Genomic DNA, 8,240 nt, shown 5'->3' on the forward strand with positions numbered 1-8,240 from the left:
TATTTACCCTCTCAGAGAACCAGCTTTTGGTTTTGTTGATTTTTCCTATGTTCTCTTTTGTTTCTGTTGCATTTATTTCTGCCCTAAGTTTTAAGATTTCTTTCCTTATACTCACCCTCGGGTTCTTCATTTTCTCCTTTTCTAGTTGCTTTTAGGTGTTCAGTTCAGTTCAGTTGCTCAGTCGTGCCTGACTCTCCGCGACCCCATGACGGTTATTTAGTTGACTTTTTTCTTGTTTCTTCAGGTAGGCCTGTATTGCTATGAACCTTCTCCTTAGTAATGCTTTTACAGTGTCCCATATGTTTTGTTTTGTTGTGTTTTCATTTTCATTTGTTTCTGTGCATGTTTTTATTTCCTTTTTGATTTCTTCTGTGATTTGTTGGTTATTCAGCAGCGTGTTGTTCAGCCTCCATATGTTGGGATTTTTAATAGTTTTTCTCCTGTAATTGACATCTAATCTTACTGCATTGTGGTCAGAAAAGATGTTTGGAATGATTTCAATTTTAAAAATTTACTGAGGCTAGATTTATGGCCCAATATATGATCTATCCTGGAGAAGGTTCCATGTGCACTTGAGAAAAATTTGAAATTCATTGTTTTGGGGTGAAATGTCCTCTATTAGGTCTAACTGGTCTATCTGTTTAGTTGATCTGTCCATAATTGTGATTAGGTATTAAAGTCTCCCACTATTATTGTGTTATTGTTAACTTCCCCTTTCATAATTGTTAGCATTTGTCTTACATATTGTGGTGCTCCTATGTTGGGTGCATATATATTTATAATTGTTATATCTTCTTCTTGCATTGAGCCTTTGATCACTATGTAGTGTCCTTCTTTGTCTCTTTTCACAACCTTTGTTTTAAAGACTATTTTATCTGATATGAATATTGCCACTCTTGATTTCTTTTGGTCTCTATTTGTGTGGAATATCTTTTTCCAGCCCTTCACTTTCAATCTGTATGTGTCCCTCGTTTCGAGGTGGGTCTCTTGTAGACAACATATATGGGGTCTTGTTTTTGTATCCATTCGCCAGTCTTTGTCTTTTTGTTGGGACATTCAACCCATTTACATTTAAGATAATTATTGATAAGTATGATCCCGTTGCCATTTACCTTATTGTTTTGGGTTCAAGTTTATACACTCTTTCTGTGTTTCCTGTCTAGAGATGGTCCTTTAGCATTTATTGGAGAGCTGGTTTCGTGATGCTGAATTCTCTCAGCTTTTGCTTGTCTGTAAAGTTTTTGATTTCTCCTTCATTTTTTAATGAGATCCTTGCTGGGTATAGTAATCTGGGCTGTAGGTTATTTTCTTTCATTGTTTTAAGTATGTTTTGCCATTCCCTCCTGGCCTGAACAGTTTCTGTTGAAAGATCAGCTGTTATCCTTATGGGAATCCCCTTGTGTGTTATTTGTTGTTTTTCCCTTGCAGCTTTTAATATTTGTTCTTTGTGTTTGACCTTTGTTATTGATTAATATGCGTCTTGGGGTATTTCGCATTGGATTTATCCTGTTTGAGAATCTCTGGGTTTCATGGACTTGGGTGATTATTTCCTTCCGCATTTTAGGGAAGTTTTCAACTATTACCTTTCAAGTATTTTCTCGTGGTCTTTCTTTTTGTCTTCTTCTTCTGGGACTCCTATGATTCAAATGTTGGGGTGTTTAACATTGTCCCAGAGGTCTCTGAGATTGTCATCATTTCTTTTAATTTGTTTTTCTTTTTTCCTGTTTCATTTATTTCTACCATTATATGTTCTAACTCACTTATCTGATCTTCTGCCTCTGTTATTCTACTGCTTATTCCCTCCAGAGTATTTTTGATTTCATCTATTTCATTATTCATTTTATATTGACTCTTTTATTTCTTCTAGATCCTTATTAAACTTTTCTTGCATCTTCTTGATCCTTGTCTCCAGATTACTTATCTGTGACTCCAATTTGTTTTCAAGAGTTTGAATCATTTTCACTATCATTATTTGGAATTTTTATCAGGTAAGTTCCCTATCTCTTCCTCTTTTGTTTGGTTTGATGGGCATTTATCCTGTTCCTTTATTTGCTGGGTATTTCTCTGCCTCTTCATCTTGCTTATATTGCTTTGTTTGGGGTGGCCTTTCCGTCTTCTGGTAGTTTGTGGAGTTCTCTTTATTGTGGAGATTCCTCACTATGGGTGAAGTTGGATGGGTGACTTGTCAAGGTTCCCTGCGTTATTTTATTTTACTTTTTGTTTTTAAATTTCTCTAAGACCACTCTTCTTCAATTCTTTATTTTAGTAATTTGTGTCTTTTCTTTTTCTCCTGGTCCTTGTAAGCAAAGAGTTTTCATTTCATTTTTTCCAAGCTTTTCTAAAGTATATTTTCTACTTCATTGATTTTCTAATTGTTTTACTATTATCTATTTTACCAGTTTAAAATTTAATCTTTATTATTTATTTTGTGTTGCTTTAGCTTTCTCGTTTTCTAAATTCTTGTAGTGCAAGGTTGATTATTGATTTTACATTTTTCTTTTGTTTTTCAGTAAAGAAAAATAACACTATAAATCCCCCCTGCAAGAAGTGCTTTTGCTACATCTTGTAAACTTTGGTGGATTGTACTTTGATTGTCTTATATGTCAAAATATTTTCTAATTTCTCTTGCCATTTCATCTTTGACCCATTGATTATTTAGGATGTTGATTTTTTTAAAAAAATTTTCATTTTGATCATAACACATAATATGTACCATTTTACCATTTCAATTTATTTAGAGTTATTTTATAGTAGAGATTTTCCTAAGGGATTCAAGTTCAGACAAAATATTGACTATACTCCGGATACAGTTCTTTTCATAGATCTCCAAATATCTTTAGTCCTCTCCATGGTCTGTAGTGCTACTGACTTTTATTTATCATACCACTTACCTGGGAAGGGAAAAGTATTAGAATAGTCACAAATTAAAAATTACAAAACTGGATTTCCTTCAGAGGTTTAGTCAAATTATTGGCTAGATGATTAGATTAACTGCTAGAGTTTTGATATGGTTAATTCATAGTTGTCTTGTCCATATTTTTGTTGTAGTAAGCCCACTGAGGTACTCATCTGTTCTGGAAGTTGTTTTCTTAAACTTGTCCTTATGTGTTATAGGAAAATTATCCTTTTGAGTTAAAGAACACACAATAAAACTGGGGTGCTAAATTTTCTTAGTACCACCGTCAATGATAACTAACATTTAATTTTACTTTAGCTAACACAGGAAACAAACAAACAAGAAAATAAATATCCTTTTGTGTACACTATCTAGACATGCTATTTACTATTTAGGGTGGGGATTTTTATGTTTTATTTTGTTCTAATCTCTAAAGCCATCATTTATCTGAGTTGTATTAGGCTTTGTTCTAAAGCTCCATCAAAATGTTTAAGGTAAATGCTAAAAACAGAAAAGAAAAGAATAATAAAAGCTTTCTTTTTATCACCACTGAGTACAAGGATTAAAAAAAAATGAACAAAGTATTAAAGGTTTGCAGTGGGCCAATGAACTGGTTCAAGTTTTTCTTCCATATTAAATTTCCTATTTCTGACTTAAAAACATTAGCAAAACTTGAGGAAAGAGTTGAGGTCGCATTTATTTTAGGATATACTCTTGCATGCTATATATTTAAAAGTGTGAAAGAGCTATTTCAAAAGTCTCCCAAAGATTCAACCTCCCCTTGCTTAGAAGATTGAATCACTCCTTCACAGGAAAGCCTTTGAAGATGGCCTCCGAAATGGCTTGTTAACATCTACAGTTTTTCCCAAATGTTTCTGATTGCCTGTTCATTTTGGAACTCTTTTAAGTCATTTTGGAATCTTCTCATTCTGTATTTTCAATCCAAATTTTGTCAATTGAAATTTCCACTGACATTTTAATTATCTAAGATTCATGGGTTATATATTCTTATAGCTAATTTATATTACTCTGCAAATTCCTAACTTGAAGAGGTTTTGAGAAGTCTTTGATGGTACCCGAAAGTTCAGTGCAAGACCAAATCTTGAAATATTCCTTCCTTGTTCAAAGAATGATTTAACTTTAAGAAGTAATTGAATTTGGGAGTTTTTCAAGAGGTGCAGAGGCAAGGGGAGTGGTTCAAAGGAGGATTAGGGGCACAGAGAAATGATGGAGCAAAGAATGAGAGAAAAGTAAAGAAAGATAAAAGCATTTAGCATTCAGTTTTGAGATAATTTTTTTTTTAGATTTTTTTTCCCCAAAATTTTCCCTTAGCTCAGTCCAGGAATCAGTTCTTTTCAGTCGCTCAGTCAAGTCCAACTCTTTGCGACCCCATGAATCACAGCATGCCAGGCCTCCCTGTCCATCACCTACTCCCAGAGTTCACTCAAATTTATGTCCATCGAGTCGGTGATGCCATCCAGCCATCCCCTTCTCTGTCTTCCCCTTCTCCTTCTGCCCTCAATCCCTCCCAGCATCAGAGTCTTTTCCAGTGAGTCAACTCTTCACATGAGGTGGCCAAAATATTGGAGTTTCAACTTCAGCATCAGTCCTTCCAATGAATGTCCAGGACTGATTTCCTTTAGGATGGACTGGTTGGACCTCCTTCCAGTCCAAGGGAATCTCAAGAGTCTTCTCCAACACCACAGTTCAAAATTATAAATTCTTCGACAATCAGCTTTCTTCACAGTCCAACTCTTACATCCATACATGACCACTGGAAAAACCATATCCTTGACTAGATGAACCTTAGTTAGCAAAGTAATGTCTTTGCTTTTTAATATGCTATCGAGGTTGGTCATAACTTTTCTTCCAAGGAGTAAGCATCTTTTAATTTCATGGATGCAATCATAGCTTGTAGTTATTCAGTTATTAAACCATGTCTGACTCCTTGTAATCCCATGGATGGCAGCATGCCATGCTTTTCTGTCCTTCACTATCTCTGGGAGTTTGCTCAAACTCACGTTCATTGAGTCGGTGATTCCATCCAACCATCTCACCCTCTGTTGTCTGCTTCTCCTCCAGCCTTCAATCTTTCCCAGCATCAGGGTCTTTTCCAATGAGTTGTATCTTCCTATCAGGTGGTCGAAGTATTGGAGCTTCATCCTCAGCATCGGTCCTTCTAATGAATAATCAGGACTGATTTCCTTTCAGTTCAGTTCAGTTCAGTTTAGTCACTCAGTCGTGTCCGACTCTTAGCGACCCAATGAACCACAGCACGCCAGGCCTCCCTGTCCATCACCAACTCCCGGAGTTCACTCAAATTCATGTCCATTGAGTCGGTGATGCCATCCAGCCATCTCATTCTCTGTCTTCCCCGTCTCCTCCTACCCCCAATCGCTCCCAGCATCAGAGTCTTTTCCAGTGAGTCAACTCGGATTGACTAATTTGATCTCCTTGTAGTCCAAGGGACTCTCAAGAGTCTTCTCCAGCTCCACAGTTCAAAAGCATCAATTCTTTGGTGCTCACCCTTCAGTATGGTTCAATTCTCTCATCAGTACATAACTATGGAAAAACCATAGCTTTGACTATACAAATATTTTTTTTCAAAAAGTGGTGTCTCTGCTTTTTAATACATTGTCTAATTTTGTTATAACCTTTCTTCCAAGGAGCAACCGTCTTTTAATTTCATGACTACCGGCACTGTCTGCAGTGATTTTGGAGCCCTAGAAAAGAAAATCTGTCACTGTTTCCAATTTTTCCCCATGAAGTGATAGGATCAGATGCCACAATCTTAGTTTTTGTCTGAGGATGTTGATATTTCTCCTGACAATCTTGATTTCAGCTTGTGATTCATCCAGCCAGGCATTTTGCATTATATATTCTGCATATAAGTTAAATAAAATGTGAAAGTGAAAGTATTTGTCCCTCCATCTTATCTGACTCTTTGTGGCCCCATGGACATTAGTCCACCAGGCTCCTCTGTCCATGGAATTATCTAGGCAAGAATACTGGAGTGTGATGCTATTCCCTTCCCCAGAGGATCTTCCTAACCCAAGGATAAAACGGGTCTTCTGCATTGCAGGCAGATTATTTACCATCTGATCCACAAGGTGACAATACAATGTCTTGATGTACTTTTTTCCCAATTTTGAACCAGTCTGTTGTTCCATGTCTGGTTCTAATTGCTGCCTCTTGACATACATACAGGTTTTTCAGAAGACAGGTAAGATGGTCTGGTATTCCCATCTCTTCAACTTAAGAAGTAATTTTTGGATCTTAATATTTTTAGCATTCAGTTCAGTTCAGTTTAGTCACTCAGTCATGTCCGACTCTTTGCGATCCCATGAATCACAGCACGCCAGACATCCCTGTCCATCATCAACTCCTGGAGTTCACTCAAACTCATGTCCATTGAGTCGGTGATGCCAACCAGCCATCTCATTGTCTTCCCCTTCTCCTCCTGCCCCAAATCCCTCCCAGCATCAGAGTCTTTTCCAGTGAGTCAACTCGTCGCATGAGATGGCCAAAGTATTGGAGTTTCAGCTTTAGCATCAGTCTTGCAATGAACACCCAGGATTAATCTCCTTTAGAACGGACTGGTTGGATCTCCTTGCAGTCCAAGGGACTCTTAAGAGTCTTCTCCAACACCACAGTTCAAAAGCATCAATTCTTCAGTGCTCAGCTTTCTTCACAGTCCAACTCTCACATCCATACATGACCACGGGAAAAACTATAGCCTTGACTAGACGGACCTTGGTTGGCAAAATAATGTCTCTGCTTTTTAATATGCTATCTAGGTTGGGCATAACTTTCCTTCCAAGGAGTAAGCGTCTTTTAATTTCATGGCTGCAATCAGCATCTGCAGTGATTTTAGAGCCCCCCAGAATAAAGTCTGACACTGTTTCCACTGTTTCCCCATCTATTTCCCATGAAGTTATTGGACCAAATATGTAAATATAAATGTACAATATTTCTCTTCTTTGTTTTGAGCAACAGGTTAAAAAACTCTTGGTAAACAAACAAACAAATACCAAACAAGAACAACCATTTTCTCCACAAAATGAAAGTGACAGTGTTATTGCCTCAGACATGTCTAACTTTTTGTGACCTCTGGACTGTAGCCCACCAGGTTCCTCTGTCTGTGGAATTCTCCAGGAAGAATACTGGAGTGGGTAGCCATTTCTTTCTCTAGTGAATATTCTTGATCCAGGGATTAAACCCAGATCTCCTGCATTGCAGGTGGAAATAAAACAAGAACAACAACAATAAACAGTCTTTTGATGTTATTTATTAAGAAGTTGAACAGTTTCATATATACTTAAATGTTTTGCTTTTCCAGAAGTTCCTAGGAGAAAAAATATATCAGCTTACTATTTGAATATTTCTGTTCAAATCATTTCAGGAATAAAGATGTCATATTGATGAATATAAAGGAATAATAAAGTTAAATTAAAGTAGATAGGAAGTAAACTGTGTAGGTATAAATGTTTTCAGTTTTTCAGTAGAACTATCCAGTGTATAGTTAAAGATATAAACATATGCATTTTCCATAACCAAATGTATTTTTTATAAAAATAAAATAGAAAAGATGATTTTAAATAAATTAAAGAAATTGTTTATTTAGCTTTGTTCTGTTCTGTAACTCTTACCAGATACAAGCTTTATTTGTAGAATATTGAATTAAATAAATGTGAGACATAATATTTAATATTTATTATGGTAATTTGACTGTAGTCATTCTGACTGTACATGATAGTACTTAAAAAATATGTCATTCAAAGTTATTTTGCAAGACAGTTGGTTAAGCATAAAGCTATGTGTGGTGTGAATAGGGTTAATGGAGAGATGAAGGATAAGGTCCTTTTCAATGATTGTATTGCAAAAGTGAGTTCCTTTGAAGACTATTATTCTTTTGCTGATTGACCTTCATGGCACAGCTGATTGCAGAAATTTCTAAAAGCTTGAGGCTACTCATATCTGCATGAACTTCAGGAACCCATGCTGTGTATGTTTAGCTATTAAATTAAATGACGTATTTTTATATACCTAGGGACCAAAGGCAACTCGCAATATATTTCATCCTGTCCAACACCATTCTAAGTTTCCATGTCTGTAAAATGTAGATAAAACAACTCCTGTTTAAGGACACCTTTGCATTTAAGGCATTGAGGATAAAACGCCAACCATTGTTAATTTCTAAACTCTTATCTTTATCAGTGTCCAGATGAAAGGGAATCTAACATGATCACAACTTATATAGTTATGAGACTCCATGTTCCATGGAGTTTCTTAAGGAAGAGAGTCAAACTACTTATGTCTTTGTAAGTTCTTTCATTACATTTCT

This window comes from Moschus berezovskii, chromosome 13, assembly GCF_049115385.1.
Source record: "Moschus berezovskii isolate FMDL1 chromosome 13, NW_MosBer_1.0, whole genome shotgun sequence".
NCBI lineage: Eukaryota > Metazoa > Chordata > Mammalia > Artiodactyla > Moschidae > Moschus > Moschus berezovskii.